The 19477-nt window shown below is 34.6% G+C and overlaps 1 protein-coding gene across 1 annotated transcript in view; it reads left to right on the top strand.

The window, feature by feature from the left end:
* The first annotated feature begins 8321 nt into the window (after window positions 1-8321).
* gal3st3 (galactose-3-O-sulfotransferase 3) overlaps window positions 8322-19477 on the top strand; it is a 37955-nt gene continuing 26799 nt past the window's right edge. Inside the window, exon 1 of the mRNA XM_051114514.1 lies at window positions 8322-8556. The gene's annotated coding sequence lies outside the window, so the exon portion shown is untranslated. The remainder of the gene's footprint in view (window positions 8557-19477) is intronic.

Here is a 19477-nt window from a genome sequence, read left to right as displayed (position 1 = left end):
AGTGTTGTCCTTGAGGAAAGGAAATGAAATGCACATCCTTGCACAGCATTTGGAATACTGTATTACTACTATTGCTGCCGTGCATACTGTGACCCACAATGCTGTGCACTTAATATGTCCATCCGTTTCCAGTGTGAGGGAACGAAGTGGAAGAAATATGATTCATAATTTTAACGTATCTTTCTTGACTTATTTGATTAGACGTAAAAAGTATTTTTACACTAAACTGGATCACAAAATTGAGCATTTTTATGTCCGTGATGATAAATGGATGTCACGCGCTGAATTAAACATGCAATGTAGTCAAGTCGTGTGACGTTAGTATTTGAAATATTTATAATTGCATACTGTTGCATATACTATGTAAATGTAAGCAAGTTTTCTAAAGTTCTACTAAAAAATTTGTGTTTTGTTTTGTTGACACATTTTTTTCAGAAGGGATTTTCAATTTCTCTTTTTATCAGTCCATAAATCAGTAAATGCTGTCAATAGACAGAGGAAAAAAGTTTTCACGCCCCGGCTGTTAATGCATCGTGGTTTTTTTTCCTTCTGGAGCATCAGTGAGCGTTTGAATCTTCTGTAATAGTTGCATATGACTCCCTCAGTTGTCCACAGTGTGAAAAGATGGATCTCAAAATCATGCAGTCATTGTTGGAAAGGGTTCAAATATACAAAAATGCTGAAAAACCAAAGAATTCGTCGGACCTGAAGAATTTTTCTGAAGAACAGCAGTCAGTTGAACTGTTCAGGACAAACAAGGGGGAAAAAACACGCAGCTGTGGATCATTCAGGTAACAACACAGTATTACGAATCAAGCATATGTAAACTTTTGAACGGGGTCATTTTTATAAATTCAACTATTATTTTCTCTTGTGAACTATATGTAAATATGTCTTTTATGTGAAATATCTAATTTAGGTCAGTACTAAATAAACAATAACATGCATTTTGTATGATCCCTTTTATATTGATAAAATAATTAACATTTTACAGATTCTGCAAGGTGTATTTTTGACTTCAACTGTAGATTAAAAGCTCATTTTAAGAAAAGAGCCTTCAAAGATATGCATTCAAATTAAAATATAGATGCAAATAGATAAAGTGCCATAAAATAAACACTTAAATATGTATTTTGGATGTTTTCTTTAAACTAGTCTGAAAAAATAATGTTATGGAAGCAAAATAGCCCCAATAAATGAACGCAGAAGTTAGTCTTTTTCTTCTTTATCCAGTTACTTTTTTATTCAAGATGACAAAGTACAAAAAAATAAAGAAAGAATGAATGAAAAAATAAGAAACGTAACGTATACATAGATGAATTGATCACATTAAGCTCTATAACATGCATTTACAAAATTATTTTTTTTATGTCATGTTGACTTGTAAACTCAACAAACACTGCAAAATCAGCACTGGACTAAAGCAAAAGACTGTTTTTCCTCTTTCTCTCTCTCATTTTAATCCTCAGAATGCTGTCATTAAAACAATTACTATCAAGCATTTTGGGAGCCGTGTAATATTGAATTATACAATTTTTCCCACGGTTTATTTGATCAATCCTGTGAGAAGCGGTGGCAGATGTGGATAGGTGGAGTCTGAAACGGGACAGAGACAGCGATTCATTCAATTGACTCACACACCTGTCTGATCGCTTGGAGGTTCACATGCGTTCTACCAGCAAAGGTAGGTCTGAAACATCTTCTGTTCATCTTTAACTAGATTCCAGTCTCACCATCCACTTTCATTCTCACCCAGGACTCAAACACAAGGGCTATTCTTCTGACAGCCTGCACTTAAACACACACACACAGTCTCACCCAGGCCTCATTGTTGTTAACAGTGCTCTGTGTGTGCTGAGATACTTGATCCTACAAGGACAAAGTCAGTGCGCAGAAATAAAGGGAGAGAAAATGAGCAGTAGGGGGAGAATAAGAAACACAGCTGAAAGCACAGCAGAGGTGAGGAGCCATATTTGACAAAAAAAAACAAAAAAACAAACATTTGTTCAACAGATTCTGTTTTTTATCTGGTGGACTATAAAAAAAGCAAGCAAGCGAGAGAGAAAAGTATAGCTCTACACTGTAAAAAAAAAACAAAAAACTATTTGTTGAGTCAACTTAAAATAATTTGTTATCTGGCTGCCTTAAAATTTTAAGTTCAGTCAACTCAAAAAAAGTTTATTCAACTTGAAATGTTAAGTTATACTAAGTGACAGCTTAAATATTTGAGTTGATTCAACTTAAAATTTTAAGGCAGCTGTATTACTTACCTTGCTTTTAAGTTTAACAAACACAAATATCTAAGTTGTCACTTAGTACAACTTAACATTTCAAGTTGACTAAACTTATTTGAGTTGACTGAACTTAAAATTTTAAGGCAGCAGGGTAACAAATTACTTTAAGCTGACTCAACAAATTGTTTTTTGTTTTTTACAGTGTAGTTCTAGTAGCTCTAATGCTAATGCTGTGCTAATATTGACAATTTCCAGTTCTAGTAGAAATAGTCAATATGAACATTTTTCCAATGTAATTTGGGCCTTTGTTTTTATTTTTATTTACTTTAACAAGGAAGTAAATCGGGTTTGTTAGTAAATAAGATCTGTTACCTTTACGTAAGAATTACATGTGAAGACAAGGTAATTCAGTCATAATAACAGAGGTTCATTCTAATCAGAGGTAACACGGATAATAGATTGTTGTTCTTTTCTGTGCCCATTTAGTTAGTTTTTTTTTTTTCTCGTGATAATATTTATGATGATAATACTGATTTATGATGATAGATTAGGGAAATGACAATGGAAAGTGGTATGTGCTTAATTTGCATGGTTTTTATATGTTGCTAAATGTTTTGATGTAACAGCCATTGCATCTGTTATGCAACAGTTTTTACAATAAATGGACGCCTTTCGCTCCTCCGATGTGGGGACAGTTGGGCAGAAATTATGTGTGATTCCAAAATACATGGTCACATGACAGTAAAAGGGTACAGTTGCCAAGATACAAGGGGTGGCTCAACTTACCCCACTCTCCCCTAAATACCAGTCTATTATAGTCTGCCCCCTGCTGGAAAATCCTGCTGAAATCAGTTTTCTTTTCTCATTTGTTTTGTATAGTTCAGGTTGGTCTACATCAGTGGTTCTCAATTCTAGTCCTCACGTACCACCGCTCTGCATATTTTGTGTGTCGCTTGACGTTCACATATTTGCCTGCAGCGTCTTCATACACAGACGAAACTTACTAGAGAAGTGTGACATAAATGCATCTGTAAATAATTGCAATTTAAATTCACGTCTCGCATGCTTTAATGACCTTTAAATGGAAAATATACGCTCCCTTTGAACTGGTATCATGGCGGAATATCCTGTGAAGTCCACTTCGCAGGGCACTTATGGTCTAATCTAACAAATGTCTGAAGTGATAAGAGATATGTGCAGAGTGGTGATTTATGATTATAGATTAGGGAAATGTCAATGGAAAAGTGGTACGTGCTTGATCAGGATGCTCCTAAATCAAACACACCTGAACAAGCCAATCAATGTAATGTCTTAAATAAAATAAAGGATTTAAGGAGAGTGAGGTAAGATGAGCTGTTTTTTACTTATGCAGTCCTCAAGATAAGTACAATGAAAGTATCTGAAGTAATTTCAGGGTGTTTCCTTTTATTTTAAATGATCAGAATGTATCTATGACAAAAGATTCTAAAAATATGGCTTCTCATAAAAAAGTGTTCATGTGGCTTAATTTGCCCCAGGTTAGGGGTAAGTTGACCCGAGTCTGGGGGTAAGATGAACCATCTGGGTGTAAACTGACTGAATCTGATTCAAACCCGTATGAAATTTTAAAGATAATTTACCTCTTTTAAAAAACGAACCTAATCAAAACTGTTCACAAACAATTATATTTCTTTAACTTAAAATTAAACCAATCAAATGAAATTTAATTTTCAATCTTTAATGGTTTGCATTTCTGAAACAATGTGTTGAACACCAACCAGACTAAACAGAGTTTGTTGTGTAAAGGTAAATAAAAACGTAATTAGAATGAAGGAATAAATGTCATTGAAACTAATAAACATTTTAGTCAAAAGATTCTTAACATAGTAGCTTTTCTGCAATGTTGAACCAGCCATTGTGGACTACAGATGGAAAGATATATTTGATTATAATGTGATGAAAAGTATCTTCTGGTGCTCAGAGAAGGATTTGGTGCACTTGCACAGAGATTTAGTTGCTTCAGTGCCTTAAGGTGGGATAAGTTAAAGTGCTGGCTCAACTTACCCCACAGCATTTTGCTCACATTGCCCTATAGCTGGCATTTTGTAAAAAAAAAAACGAAAACAACTCCATGTGGGGAGAGTTGGGCAGAAACACTAGGTGTGTTCGACTTAACGCAGCGCTGCGTAGCTCGATCAAATTCTGACTTGAAGCAGTGCATACCGGTTAGAAATTTTGTCCGACTTGAGGCAGCGCTGACGCCTCGTGACTTTAACGTGTGGCATCAAAGTACCACGATAGCGATTCGAGAGCAGCCGCCGCAGTTTCTTCAGAGCGGCTGCAAGAGCTCCGGCCTACGTTCAGCCCCGACAAAAAGTTTTTTAAACGGCAACGGTGGTGCGTTGAACACCCTGTTCTGATGACGCAAGGGTTGCAACTATGGCAGCTGAGAGGGCCATTCATTGTGTTCTATTTGAAGAATTTCGGGGCCTGATGAAATCGGTATAAATACTAATATGTTTAATACTGCAAAATACGCTCGATGTTTTAGTCACTGCCCTCACCGTCCAGAATAAAAGAGAACATCCCAGTCGAGTAAAGGGATTTGTGAAAACTGTGGTTCCTAATTATTGTGATCCAACATTTGCTTTGCATTTCAGGATGAAAAGACAAACATTTCAGGTGAAGGATAATCCACTTCCAAGACTGTGTTAGGATTTATATGACCTTATTATCTTTATTGTGAGTGTTAGGCTTATCATTATTGCTGATCAGTGTTGTCTGCTATGATACTGTAATATTTACTATTATATAGCCAAATTAGAGGAGTGTAGAAAAGTTTATGAAAGTGTCACTCCGCGATACAATAGCAAAATATATAAATATGTAAAGTATTTTTTATGTTACATTAATCAGTGTCTAGCACAACTTCCTAAGGAAAGGATATGGACCAGAAGACATTGCAATTACTAGATGATATTAGATAGATTTAAAGAAGTTATCTATACAATCTATACTTGTGCTCCTATTATTTTAGTTATTTTGCCTTTAATGTAAATAAACGTGCAAACAATATACTTGCTCTTGTGAATTTATTTTGACTTTAATTACATTTACTTACAAATTCCCACTGTATATCACAGTATGTGCATCAGTGTGTAAACAAACAGCCATAGCAAGATTTGTGTCAGCTTATTTACAGCACCATAGGGGATGTCGAAAATTCTACTATAAATGCATGCATTGTGCGAGCTGTCTCATTTTAATACCACATGGTTTGCATACATGTTGCAGCTGATTGGGCTGACATTTTTGAAACACCGACCAAACAAGAGAAAACGTATTTCAAACTCCGTTGCACACCGTTGCACATCGTTTCCAGGAAACATGTCGTTCAACCCGGAAACCGTAGCAAAACGTTGGGCATCGGTTTGAGCTTAAATGTGTCCCTGATGACGACACGGCTGTTTCATGGCCAGATTCACCACATGACAACGATCACGTGTTTTGAGTTTATTCTAACATTCTCAAGTCTGATAATGCTGACAAAATGGTGTTTTTAGAACAGTAAAAATGTTTTTTTTACTGTAGTCGCAATGTTATATTGAGTCAGAACAGTAAAAATGTTTTTTACTGTAGTCGCAATGTTATATTGAGTCAGATTTATCATAGAACACTGATAAAAGCATATATAACCCCACTTTATTAGTATTTAAATAGTGTATGTTTATATTGATCATTATTCTTGTTCAGATGGCGCTGTATTAAGCAGTATATGAAATGGGATTTTGTTGCTCATGAAAACGCTTTTGAAAAGTCTGTGTATTTGATAAATATTACATATAATTCACTTCATCAGTGATAGAACATGCAAACACCATGAGAGCTTCACTAACGAGAGCAGAAACTGTCCGACTTGGCGCCTCCATTTTCAGTTCCGCCCGCGACTGCTCTCGGCTACTCTCGTTGATCGCCGTCTGTAGCCGTAGATGAAATCGAACACACCTGATGTGTGATTCCAAAATACATGGTCACATGACAGTAAAAGTGTACAGTTGCCAAGATACTGGGGGTGGCTCAACTTACCCACTGGCTCAACTTACCCCACTCCCCCCCTAAATACCAGTCTATTATAGTCTGCCCCCTGCTGGAAAATCCAGCTAAAATTAATTTGAGTTTCTAGTTTGTTTTGTATAGTTCAGGTTGGTCTAGATCAGGGGTGCCCAAACTCGGTCCTGGAGGGCCAGTGTCCTGTAGAGTTTAGCTTTAATTTGCCTCAATACACCTGCCGGGAAGCTTCTAGCATGCCTAGAAAAGAGCTTAATTAGCTGGTTCAGGTGTGTCTTGACCTTGGAACTAAATGTTTTAAAAACCAGCTTAACCACCACATACTGGCATAAGATGTTTTTCTGTTGTGATACATTTCTTCTGTTAAGCAAACAATAACAAAAAAGGAACAAAAAATATTCACATTTTTCTTTGTTGTTGTCGACTGGCTATAAATCTGGCTATACGTTTAGTTTTTTTTTTGTTTTGTTTTTTTGCGGTTGTTGCTGACTATAAATATAAATAAGGGTGTGCTGGGTAACAGATTGACTTTTCCCCTGCCCGTTCCTCACACAAAACTACAGCATGGTATGATTGCGTCGACTTGGAATATAGCGCAAAAGTCATATGGAGTCATTGGTAGTGCTTTTTGTTATTTTGGAGCTTTAAAAATCACTGTCCAAGAGTTTATCAAACATTTCCGTTTGTGTTCACAAACAAACAGTGTTGGGAAAGTTACTTTGGAAATGTAATAGGTTACATATTACGGGTTACTTGATTTAAAATGTAATAAGTAGTGTCACTTTTCAATTACTTTATTGAAGTAATGTAACATTACTTTTAATTACTTTGTGATTACTTTTCTAAATTTCTAATATTTTCAACTGCTAATCATTTTGAAACATTTAAACCAGGCAGAGTTAAACTTACAGTAGCACTCAACACTGTTTACTGTCAGATTTTCAAAATCCTTTAGCACTTGAATTAAGATTATAAGTAAGGGATAATATACATCTTTATTTTGTGATAACAACTGGCTGAATGTACATTATCTCACTTATTACACAGCTGCTTGATAGATTATTTAGATGTTTCGTGGCAAAATTATTAGACACGAAACACTGATCTGAGTTGAATTATTTGAACACAAAGCTTCCATGAAGAAATCAGTTGCTAGCAAGCAGCAAGTTCAAACTAGACATTTTAGGGATACAGTGCAGTCATAACACTTTTCTTACACAACATTTCACCACATAAATAATTAAGTAGTAGTACTAGTTTGTTAGTTATCTTATAATCCATTACAGTGTAAAAAAAAAAAAAAAAAAAAAAAGAAAATAGAGCAAGTCCACGATACCAGGATGACAGAATTAAGAAATTGTCCACATACTATTGAATTAGGCTTTAATATTTTATTAGCTAACCAAACGCAAAGCTAAAGTTTATGCATAAACCCAAATAGGAAATAAAACAGTTATCAAATAAGGACGTGTCCTATTCTGTGTCCTAAACTCCTGAAACATTGGTGTCTCGTTTTAGAGCAGTCAATGCAATTTAAAATAAGTCAATTAAATCTGTAAGTGGGGGTGAGTGTGTGAAAAAATTCAGACGTAATCCCCTTTGTAATCACTGGCATTTTTCAAAAGTAACTGTAATTACATATTTTTTCTCAGTAACTGTAACTAATTACAATTACATTTATTTTGTAATTAAATAACGTAATTCCGTTACATGTAACTAGTTACTCCCCAACACTGCAAACAAAACAATATACTATGAGTTCAGAGATCTCTGCAACAACACAGACTTGAATAAAAAACGAGCTATTGCTTTAACACACATGGACTGATGGTAAATTTTCGACCAGAAATATACACGGGAAAACGTCAAAATAATTGTTATATCATCGAGAGAACGGGTTTTGTCCAAATAAAGCGAGAAAACCGCATTTATTTGCTCAACTCAACAGCCAAAAAGTTAATTGCAGACCCTATCGGCTCCCGATTCGTGCACCTTCCACGCGCGTGCGTCGTGAATACGCGGGCGCGCGAGGGAGGGAGCGCGCGGTGCAGCCAGTGGCGTGAAACGCTGATGACAGACAGCGGCAACCGACGCGCCGATATCAACGCTGAGATGACCTACCGAGCACCTCAGCGTCTCATGCGCTTCACGTCCGTTGATTGCGAGCGCCAATAACCGAGGACGAGCGAATCTGAAGCGGTTCGGACTCGCCGTTTCACTGTGCGGATCAAAACCTACATCCATCCATCAGTCGCGGGAGCGTGAGATGACAAAGGTGGGTGAGAACACAGCCGGCTACCGTATCGCTTTATCACCGTCGCTGGCCTGGATTGACAGCACACCTGTCTCCTTTTGCATCCTAATATTACCACAAGGACTGTTTTAAGATGTATTTACGTTGATCTGTTCTCGGTGTGTTTGCAGTAGAAAGCAAACGCGTCGCATCGGCGTCCCCTCATTCACGTTTCTGATTTACTGTGGCTGATTTATGGATATTGATCTCATTGATCTGCGTGATTTAAATCAGGTTTTAAGTGACTGATTCACCCATGAGGCCAGCCGGTTTCATTCAGGATCTACATCTGACATCAACTAGTTAATTTGAATTAATATAATGATGCCAGTTCCAGTTTCTAAGCACTGAATATCTTAAATATCTTAAAAAGGCTGGTGTTTTTTGTGTTCGGGAAGTTTTGAAATGATTTAAAGCTGTTATTGTGCCTTTTTTGGTTTAATGCTCTTAAATCTTGAAAAATGAAAAATTGAAAATTTTGTGCTTGAATGCTTTTAACAGGTTTTTAGTTAACATTAATACAAAACTGTCAATCAAGACTGTGCATTTTGCAATTCAAATAACACCACACCAGTCTTTAGCACATCAGGCTTGTGTGGCATGAGCTGATCTAGTCAGCTTCATCTTGTTTATCTTTTTCTGTTTGTCCTGCTGTTCCCAGTTTCACCCCTTTAGAAAATGATTAATCATTTTTAGCACAGCAGATAATCGCTTAATTTAGAGGCTCAACATCATCTGGTGGAGCGAATGCAAAGAGGGAGTAATAAAGCAATATAGTTATAAAATCTGAACTAAGAGCAACAGGAACTTGAATCTTAGTTGTGGATACAATATTAATGAAAAACATGTATTTAAAAAAAAAAAAACTTTTTTTTTTAGTGATTATAAAAATAGAAATAAAGTTTATAACTTAAAAGATATTTAACTTGCGTACTGATTTGAATTCAGTGCGCAATGGACAGTGACACGGCACTAAACTAACGTCTCCAGAGGTTTTGTGTAATCCCAGTGACTTTTAGCAGATGTAGGTTACCAGCTCAGATCCTTGTGCGTGTTGGATGAGCATGAGAGTCTGAACCCAAAACATTATTTTCAGCAGCAGAGGAATAGTCCTAAAAATAAAAATTTACAAAATTGTGCTCACCCTCAGGCCATTCAAGATGCAGATGAGATTTGGAGAAATTGGCATGCATCACTTGCTCACCAATGGATCCTCTGTAGTAAATGGGTGCCGTCAGAATGAGAGTCCAAACGGCTGATTAAAACATCACAGTAATCCACAACAATTTGCCAAAGGCTGTGTGCTTGTAAGAAACAAATTCGTCATTAAGACTTTTTTTTTTTTACTATTGCGTCTGGCTAAAAATCCATAATATTGATTTCTCCAGTGAAAAAGTTGTCTTGTCTGAATCAGGTGAGAAATATGCATCATTTACAAGCCAGAAGACTCCAAATCAGTTCAAAACAAACATGTTGGTGGATTTTGATGTGAGAGGACAACAGGGAATTGACTTTTTCACAGCATTATTATGGATTATTAACTCATATTTTGACCAAAAATGATGGTTAAAAGGTCTTAATGATGGGTTTGTTTTTTTACAAACATGCAGCTTTTTTTCTTCTCAAGATGTTTGTTGATGGACTGGAGTGGTGTGGATTATTGTGACTTTTTATCAGCTGTTTGGACTCTCATTCTGACGGCACCCATTCACTACAAAGGATCCGTTGGTGAGCAAGTGATGCAATGCTACATTTCTACATCTTGGAAGAACATAACTCTGGTTAATAAACAATTTATTTTGACCAGTTTGGACCACAATATAAACAACTCTTACCAAATATATTGAGTGTACACTACCAGGCAAAAGATTTTTAATGTTTTTAGAGAAGTCTCTTCTGCTCACCAAGCCTGCATTTATTTGATCCAAAGTAGAGCAAAAACAGTAAAATTGTGAAATATTTTACTGTTTAAAATAACTGTTTTCTATTTGAATATATTTTAAAATGAAATTTATTCCTGTGATTTCAAAGCTGAATTTTTGCCATCATTACTCCAGTCTTCAGTGTCACATGATCCTTCAGAAATCATTATAATATTCTGATTTGCTGCTCAAAAACAGGCTGAGTATATTTTTTTCAGGTTTCTTTGATGAATAGAAAGTTCAGAAGAACAGCATTTATCTGAAATAGAAATATTTTGTAACATTATAAATGTCTTTATCATCACTTTTGATCAATTTAAAGCATCCAATAATTTTCTTTCCCAAAAAAACCCAAACAAATTTCTGACTCCAAATGTTGATCTTTGGATCTTTCTATTCATCAAAGAATCCTGAAAAAATGTACTCAAAATGTTTAAAATGATTATAATAATACATGTTTCTTGAACAGCAAGTCAGCATCTTAGAATGATTTCTGAAGGATCGTGTGACACTGAAGACTGGAGTAATGATGCTGAAAATTCAGCTTTGATCACAGGAAGAAATTACATTTTACAATATATTCAAATAGAAAACAGTTATTTTAAATAGTAAAAATATTGTATTGTTCTTGCTGTACTTTGGATCAAATAAATGCAGGCTTGGTGAGCAGAAGACACTTCTCTTTAAAAAAACATTAAAAATCTTATCTTACTGTTAAAAAAAAATTGACTGGTAGTGTGTGTACTTGCCATATCTTTGTAATTGTGAATTTTACTAGCAACTTCGAAGTAAAAACTGTTGTCAATGGAGGTTTATGAAAATTTAAATTTACCAAATTGCCGCTCGACGTGGTTAGACCAAACGTAATTACAATCTTGGTGCTTGAATATCGCATTACTACAGTAATATATCTTGAAACGGCTTTGTTGTGAGAGTCTGAACGCCACTCTCCCTGAAAGTCAATAGGAGAACGTGTGTTCGGCTAAGATCAATTACATGATTCCCTTACATTATTAATAGAGCCTTCAGTTGGTGCTAATCTAGTCTGACGGGGCAAAGTACCATCAGCAACTGTCTAAAATGACATTTGTGGGATAGATTGTGATCTTTATAACACTTAATAAACATTAGGCTAATAATTGAATTGCAATGATGGCAGTCAATGCGATAGCAAAGCTTTGTTTCTCCTGATTATTCTTGCATGCGCACTTGAGAAGGTAAGGTGAGATGTGGAGACGGTCTACGGGGCGTCTGGTTGCCCGTCCGCTCTTGTGTTTCTTCTGTGCTGGTATGTGTTGGCATTTAAAGTGGGAATCTGATTAGATCGCCTGTGATTAAATATTTACCGGTGGCTGCTCCAGAGAAAAGTGAAAGCGGGAAAGTGTGTGTTTTTTTGCGTGCATCTGTCTGCCTGCTTGTTTGTGGGACTAATTTACTGCACTCATTAAACTCGCCGTGTTTTCTCTGCTTCCCCTTTGGTTGCTCTGGTCGCAACCTTTTCCATGACCCTTGCGTTAATTTTCCTCTGAGGATGCTCGCTGCTTTTCTTGTGTGTCTTTTCATCTGTGTCTCGCTCTAATCCTCATTTTCTTCCGCTTGACTATTAATGCCCATTTTGCTTTATAAGGGAGATGCATGTGTGTTAATATGAATCTTATCCTCCTACACCGTTACTTGCGTCCTCAGTGGAAATTAATCATGTGTTTGTTGTTAAAACAGATGGGAAAAAGATATAAACTGGACAATAAACGGTGGTGGTTTGTTTCAAGCCAGACTATGGGTAGTTTTACAGTTTAATACACTCTTGTTTTTTGTTTTGTTTTGTTTTTAATGCAGCAATGATGCATTAAATTGATCAGAAGTGACAAAGATATTTATAGTGTTACAAAAGATTTTTGTTTAAAGTGTTTTTTTTTAAAGAAATTATTACTTTTATTCAACAAAGGTGCATTAAATATATCAAAATATTTTGTAAAAATATTACATTTATAAATAAATTGTGATTTCCACAAAAATATGAAGCAGCGCGACTGTTTTCAACCTTGATAATAATAAATGTTTCTTGAGCAGTAAATCAGCATATTAGAATGGTTTCTGAAGGATCATGTGACAAAGTAATGATGCTGAAAATTCAGCTTTGCATTTCAGGAATAAATTACACTTTAAAAGGTATCACGATAGCAAGCAGTTATTTTAAATTGTAATAATATTTCAAATTTTTACTGTATTTTTGATCAAATAAATGCAGAGACTTCTTTCAAAAGCATTAAAAAATCTTACCAACCCCAAACTTTTGAATAGCAGTGTATATTTAAGTTTTTGTCTACTACTAAATACTTAAACCTGGAAAATGCATGTCAGTGTGCCTAGTTTTTATTAATTATTAGTCATTGCCAGCGTACAATGTAAATATAGTATCAGTCAGTCTGTTACACTGTTTATTTAATACGCTTTACATTTGTTTCAAGCCAGAGTATTGGTAGTTTTACAGAATAATGCACTTTGGTTAAAAAGTTTAGGGTTAGTGTTTTTATTTGTTTATTTTATTATTATTATTTTTTTAAATAATACTTTTATACAGCAGTGATGCATTAAATTGATCAGAAGTGACATTAAATATCTTTATAATGTTACAAAAGATTTTTAAAAAATATATTTTTACAGAAATTAATACTTTTATTCAGCAAAAATGCTTTAAATTGATCAAAAATGACAGTAAAGAAACTTAATGTTACAAAATATTTATATTATAATTAAATGTTGTACTTTTGAACTTCTGTTTATCAAAGAATCCTAAATAAATTGTCATTTCCACAAAAATATGAAGCACCATGACTGTAAGCATTAACAATAATAATACTTTTTTTTTTCTTGAGCAGTAAATCAGCATATTAGGATGATTTCTGAAGGATCATGTGACACTGAAGACTAAAGTAATGGTGCTGAAAAATCATCTTTGCATCTCAGGAATAAATTACACTTTACAATATATCACAATGGCAAACTGTTATTTTAAATTGTAATAATATTTCACATTTTTACAGTGTTTTTGATCAAATAAATGCAGAGACTTCTTTCAAAAGCATTAAAAAAAATCTTACCAACCCCAAACTTTTGAATAGCAGTGTATATTTAAGTATTTGTCCACTACTAAATACTTTAACTAGGCACGTTGACATGCATTTTCCAAGTTTTTATTAATTATTAGTCACTGTCAGGATCTAGTGTTAATATAGTATCAGTCAGTCTGTTACACGATTGATTTAATACGCTTTACATTAACAGCAACTCACAATTTATTCCTGTACAGCCTGACATTTAGCTAAGCTAATGATCACACCGATACACATGCTTTGGCAAACACCATTAATGAGTTAATTACATAATGCATTGAGGCGCAAACTCCCATGAACCTTTTCAACACTTTGTAGTTCTTTGGTGAAATGCAGACAAACTAGCTTTGATTAGCCGATTAAAAAGACTGGCCGTCAGCTTTTCGAAGGTTTAATATTTCCCTCTTTTGCCATTCTGACAAACTTCAGTTGTTGTATCAAACGGCTCCGCTTTGACCTCGGAATTACAACGGACTGAAATTAGCCGCTGTTGTGGTCTCTGCGATATTGCGTTTCAAAGCAGCGTTTTTCATCCTGTCATCTCTGTGAATGGAGAAGAGAGTCTGTACAGTCAGTCCTTGTTTTCTCTGAAACTTCAAATGTGCTCGTATGAAAACATTAGAGGCTGAGCTTTTGGTTTTAGTGTCGGGAAAATGGAGATGTTTTTTTTTAAGCCAGGGCTTTTTCCAGCTGTCATGCGTAGAATTTCTTATGAATTGACTCTTATGTTTGATGTTTAATTTATAGTGAGTCAGATTTATGATCTCAAAAAGTAGACTTTTTTTTTTTATTAGTATTATTCAATTGTAAACTATTTGTTTATTTATTTATTTATTAAATCAAAAAATTCTGTCATGCACTGGATATCTGACATACTGTGTCTGATGTTTAATTTATAGTGAGTTGGATTTATCTCAAATTAAATTTGTATTTATTATTAGTTGTATTCATATATATATATATATATATATATATATATATATATATATATATATATATATATCGTTATAATCATTTTGATTTATATTACTTTATTTATTCTTTTTTTTTAAATATTTTATATATTTTAAACTATTTAATTATTTAATAGATTTCAACAATTATTATTATTAAATCAAAAATGTGGTCATGCATTGGATATCTGACATACTATGTCTGATGTTTAATTATAGTTTATATATATATATATATATATATATATATATATATATATATGTATATGTATATGTATATGTGTGTGTGTGTGTGTGTGTGTGTGTGTGTGTGTATGTATATTTTACATTTATATTAAATATTTATTTTTATACATTTTAAAGTATTTAATTTAATATATTTTAAAAATTATATATTTTATTATTGTAGTAAGTTGGATTTATCTCAGATTGAATTTGTATTAATTATTATTTACATTATTTAATTTATTTGTAAAATATTATGAATAATCAATGTTAGTTTAAAAGATTTAATAGTTGTTTAATAGTATGTATATTAAAACGTTTTTATTTATAATTTTTTTTTTTTATTTATTCTTTTTTTCCCCAAAACACCAGAACATATTGTGGACCTCCAAACTATCACAACTGAAAAGAGGTTTGAGTCCACTTTAAAATCCAGCTATAAAGTCAAAATAAAAGCACTTACTAAAAAAAAAAAAAAGATTAAAAATGTATGTTTACTAGCACATCATGTGACCATTAAGTGACACTGGAACCCAGAACAAATGTGTCATTAAATTATTTAAATATTACATACATAGCATAAAATATCAAGGGTATTGCAAGTGAATATTTTATGTCTAAGGGGCTCAGCTGACAGAAACATTTGGGAACTCCTAGTTTACACTAACATTATCATTCAAGTCCATTCAAATTTGTGTAGTGTGACGCATTAGTATAGCATGGGATGAACAGAATAATGCAGCATACAGAACACAGAAAGAGGAAAAAGAAGAACTGCCGGCAGCATCAGTGATGAGAGCGGCGTCCGCGGGGTTTAACGCAAGCTGTCGCTGCGCCGTCACTGATATCCACTTACACCCCTGCTGTCTGAGCAGTGAGAGACGCCCTGTGCTCACCCGCTCTGCGTCTGTATGCATCTGTATGCGTGCGTTTATAGGGTTATTGGATCTGTTGCTGGGAAGGAGCATCTGTAACAGACCGATAGTCAAAGTCCTTCCTAAAGAGCATTTAATTAATCCTTTTGCAGCCCATGAGCCACCGGCCGTCCACCACAAGCCTGAGAATAAAATTCAACAATAAAAGTGTTCATGGGTATGTTCGCAATGATGTACTTCATACTAGTTTTGGCACAGCATTCGACTGTTTTATATGCATCTGATTGAAACAAATAATCTGCAGTATACAGTTGAACATCCCACAATGCAAAGTGCTCAACCTTTCATTGTTACAAATGATTTAAAACTAGACTATAGTTTTAAATCATTTGTAGGGATATAATAAATAAAATATATAATATAAATATAATTTTTAAAATGTATTAAATAATGAAATATTTAAAAATGTGTAAAGAATAAATAAAAAATTTATATAAAAAAATATAATAATAAACATTGATAATTCATAATATTTTACAAATAAATTAATTAAAATAATAATGAATACTAATTGAATTTGCTATAAATCCAACTTACTATAATTTAACATCAGACATAGTATGTCAGATATCCAATGCATGGAATTGGATGTAATGATAGTAATAATAGTAATAATAATAGTAGTAGTAATAATAATAATAATAATAAAATATATATTTTTTAAAACATATTAAATAATTACATTTTTAAAATGTATGAAAACATTGTTTTAGGAACCTCATAAATAAATACATAAATAAATTCAATTTAGTATAGTTGTTGTTGTTGTTGTTGTTTATTATTATTATTATTATTATTATTATTATTATTATTATTGTTACTACTACTAATGAATGAAATTGCTCAGTTTCTTCCTCTTCTTCTTTTTCTCCAAAATGAATCGTGTTTTTGAGGGCCTAAACATGCTCAAACTCATGAAACTTTGCACACACGCCAAAAGTGGTGAAAATTTACATCTGATATGGGTTTCAGAAGTGGGTGTGGCAAAATGGTTCGATATCGCCACCTATAAAATTTCAACGAAGTGCCCCTAGAGCTATGTTTCACAAGTACGAAATTCGGTAGACACGTGTAGCACACCCATACCTACAAAAAAAGTCCTGATATGAAGTCCGAAACCCAACAGGAAGTCTCCTATTTTTAATTTTCTCAAGTTTTGTGCCGTTTTTGCCATTTTCAGGCATTGTATTTAAACAAACAACTCCTAGAGATTTAATAGGGACAACACCAAATTTGGTCAGCATAAAGCCCTTTGTGATGTTCTTATAATTCAATCATACAATGTCCGATTTTCACCAAAATTCACATGTTTGATAAAAGCCCTGCCCTGAACAAATGACCATATTCAGTTATAATTATAGCGCCACCTGCTGGCAACAGGAAGTGGCATGTTTTACTCTGTAACAGACTCCTCATTGAGATTTAATGACCTCAACATTTATATTTGGTCAGTCTACTGTAAAGGCCTTTGCAATGTTTAATTATGGAGATCTTGAGTTTTCATTAAAGTGTGTGTTTATGGCGTGTCCTGATAAAGTTCGATGTTTCACCATGTGAAAGGAAGTTGTTATAACTCAGCCATACAATGTCTGATCTGCCCCAAACTTCAGAGTCCTGGCCTCAACATATCTAAAGGCCAATATTCTGTTATAATGATAGTGCCACCCACTGGCAACAGGAAGTTTGGCACATATAAATGACTATGGCATAGTCATGCTATATTTACCACTTTAAATGCATATTGCTCACCATTCACTGTTTTCCTAAAGCCCTTTCAACACTGCTTGCAGCTTTAATTGTTCTGTACATGTGATCATATAAATGTAGCCTTGGTAAAACATCTTTTCATTCCCAAATGTGTATGTAATGTGTGCATAGGTGGGAGCAAGTCGTTATTTTTCCCATTTCATTTTCATGTGTTACTGTTTTGTTATTTATTTTGTAGATTTGAAAACCAAATGTCAAAAATTAACTGCCAGAGACATAATAGCCAAAAATCTGATTTGTCAAGTCCAATTCATCAGACTCAAGTCAACCCTAAGAGTATGCTTAGACCAAATACACTAAACCAGGAGTCAAAACACAAGAAAATAACATTAAATGTCACAGAGAGACCTAGCCTAACCCTAACCCTAACAGTATAGGTGCACCACAACAGATACAAAAATAATCAAACATTTAGTAATTCAGTGTGGTGCAGAGAAGGTACACAAATAGTCTTCAGCACATTATGTATTACACAATAATGCAGGCAAGTCGCATTTCACAACCTCACATGAAATAACATATTGTAACATTTAAAAGTTTTACATGCTGAACAAAAATATCCACAGCATAATCCCTTTATGAGAAATCCAGTCGCTCAATCAGTGACCCCGAGCACCGTAGACGTTAGCGTGCAGGAATAAAGTTCACAGAAACCATCTTTTGATAGAGGCTATAAGAGAGCGTGGAGTTTACCCCCGATAAACATACTTTGTTTCTCATATGTGCTGATGGGAGAGTTAAATAACGCACTTGCTCAAAGATGAAAAGAGAAGAAGAGGAAGAGGAAAAAAGACTAGCTCAGTTGTTTTCAGACCCTTCCCTCTTAGCAGATGTTGTTAATTGCACAAGCGTGTTTGACAAATTTGAGTGTTCAACTCAAAAAAAAAAACACTCTTACACTATTGTTCTATTAAGGTTTGTGTGCACTGGCACGTCGTTTCATCTCCACTATTGTTTGGTCTGTTATTAGCAGCTGCTTTCTCAGAGTGTGTGTGTGGAGAGCAGTTCCGCACTGACCTCAGGGGTTTCAGAAGTGGTTGTGGCAAAATAGCTTGATAGCGCCACCTCTGCGTATTCATTGTCGCTCCAGCTGAACGCACATGATGGAGATTTACTACTAATCACTTAGGATGTGACGAGATCCGATGTGTCTCGCGAGACCAGTCGTGACGATATCCTCGCGAAACATTTTGCTGCCGCACGAATAATCCTTAAAATATTGAGATCTGGATTCAAACACCCTCGCGCTCTTATTCCTGAATGACAACGATTTAACTATGTCTATTAGGACTGTTTCACATTGCGAGTGTCAGTGGAGCGTGAGAAGCAGGTTTTGTCGCTGCCCATGTTAATGAATCAGATGGTCGGGGTAAATGTGAACGCAGAAAGAGCAACACAAACAGTCTTTTTAACCACATTATAGTCATTATTTCTGTGTTAAAGACATTAAAATAATAGAAGTACAGGGATAGAAGTTTATAGTTTGGGTATAAACACTTATTGTCTACAGTAGCGATCAAAACGAAAGGATCTTAAAGGCACAATATGTAAGATTTTTGTAATAAAATGTCCAAAAACCACTTGCACAGAGTTATATATGTCATGCAGTTGTGTATTTACGTTATCTCAAAACACCTCAAGGATTTGTAAATCCAGAGAAATTCCAGTTTTAAATAATGACTCGTCCCTGGTCATTGTCGCCTATTAATGACGCAATATCTACTCTATCCTCGGTTTCCGCTTATGATACTGTGGCAACACACGTGGACAAATGCGGAAGTTGTAGTTTTACCGCATGCGGATCATGGATCACGATTACACTTCAGTGGATGAGAGGGTAAGGTCATTTTACCAGTGTTGGCCAGTACAGCTCTACTACAGCATAGCACAGTAGCGCTGCTGCAACAGGAACAAGTATACTACATAGGCCACAGCCATTTCACCCTGCAGCCCAAGACTGGCTACCCACTGAAGCTAAGCAGGGCTGA

The sequence above is a fragment of the Labeo rohita genome, chromosome 7, assembly GCF_022985175.1.
Source record: "Labeo rohita strain BAU-BD-2019 chromosome 7, IGBB_LRoh.1.0, whole genome shotgun sequence".
Classification (NCBI taxonomy): Eukaryota; Metazoa; Chordata; class Actinopteri; order Cypriniformes; family Cyprinidae; genus Labeo; species Labeo rohita.
The sequence above is the reverse complement of the archived record's forward strand: the minus strand, read 5'-3'. Positions and strand labels throughout refer to the sequence as shown.